Below are 951 nucleotides of genomic sequence, written 5' to 3' on the forward strand. Positions count from 1 at the left end.
CGACCCCCTTACCTCTATCAATTAATAGTAGCATTGATACAAGATTTTTTTTTTCGGCGCAATTTATTTGTGGTGCATTAATATAAGGGTATCCGATGTAGGGAACGTGTGATGAAAAGAAGTCCTCTTGTATGGCGCACCCGAGGAAGACTCTTCCCCCTAGGTCCTCCGACCCGCTGACCTCTATCAATTAATAGTAGCATTGATACAAGATTACTTTCGGCGCAACTTTTTTTGCGGTGCATTAATAAAGGGTATCCAATGCAGGAAAACGTGCGGCAAAAAAATCCTCTTGTATGGCACACCCGGGGAAGACTCTCCCCCAGGCCGGCCGATCCCCTGAACCCTTCCACCTATATATAGGTGAGAGGGGGCGCACCAAAGGCACAACAATTAGCCTTGGATGCCTTTTCCCTCATCGCCCGCACCCTATTTCTCTCTCGGTCCGGATTGAATCTAGATCGGACACCACTAGGTCGTTTCTCCCTCTAGTTCTTCCTGTTGTTCTTTGTGTTGGTTCCACGAAGTGCCGTGGTGCTGTTAAATTGGCATGCGGATACCTCGGTGGTGTTGTATACTACGGCACTAGATCCCGGTGCAAATTCTCGTGCCTGGGAGGTATAACCTAACTCCAGGAATCGGCTAGCTTCATCAACTCTTCTTCCTCTGCTTCCGCTGCGTGGATTGTTGGTGAGATGATCGTTCTTGTATCTCCATAGTGTTCCTAGATGTGAACATGCGTGATTTTTTTACGTCGCACGTTCCCCTACAAGAAGGCAACCTTCTTGTGTGCACTTCATGTCTATAGCGATGACATGAAAACTATAATACAGACACAAATGCTTTAGTTTCAATGTTCCTAAATATATGTCCTTTTAGCATTTTTATTTTGTTTCTGAAGCCATCCAATTTTTGTTTTGTGTTTTATTCTATTATTTCAAGGAAACATCA

The 951-nt window shown here is 44.7% G+C and overlaps 1 protein-coding gene across 1 annotated transcript in view; it reads left to right on the plus strand.

The window, feature by feature from the left end:
- Nucleotides 1-405: 405 nt before the first annotated feature.
- Nucleotides 406-951, plus strand: part of LOC119364966 — a 7,146-nt gene continuing 6,600 nt past the window's right edge. The window contains exon 1 of the mRNA XM_037630543.1: nucleotides 406-690. The gene's annotated coding sequence lies outside the window, so the exon portion shown is untranslated. The remainder of the gene's footprint in view (nucleotides 691-951) is intronic.

This window comes from Triticum dicoccoides, chromosome 2B (assembly GCF_002162155.2).
Source record: "Triticum dicoccoides isolate Atlit2015 ecotype Zavitan chromosome 2B, WEW_v2.0, whole genome shotgun sequence".
In the NCBI taxonomy this organism is placed as follows: domain Eukaryota; kingdom Viridiplantae; phylum Streptophyta; class Magnoliopsida; order Poales; family Poaceae; genus Triticum; species Triticum dicoccoides.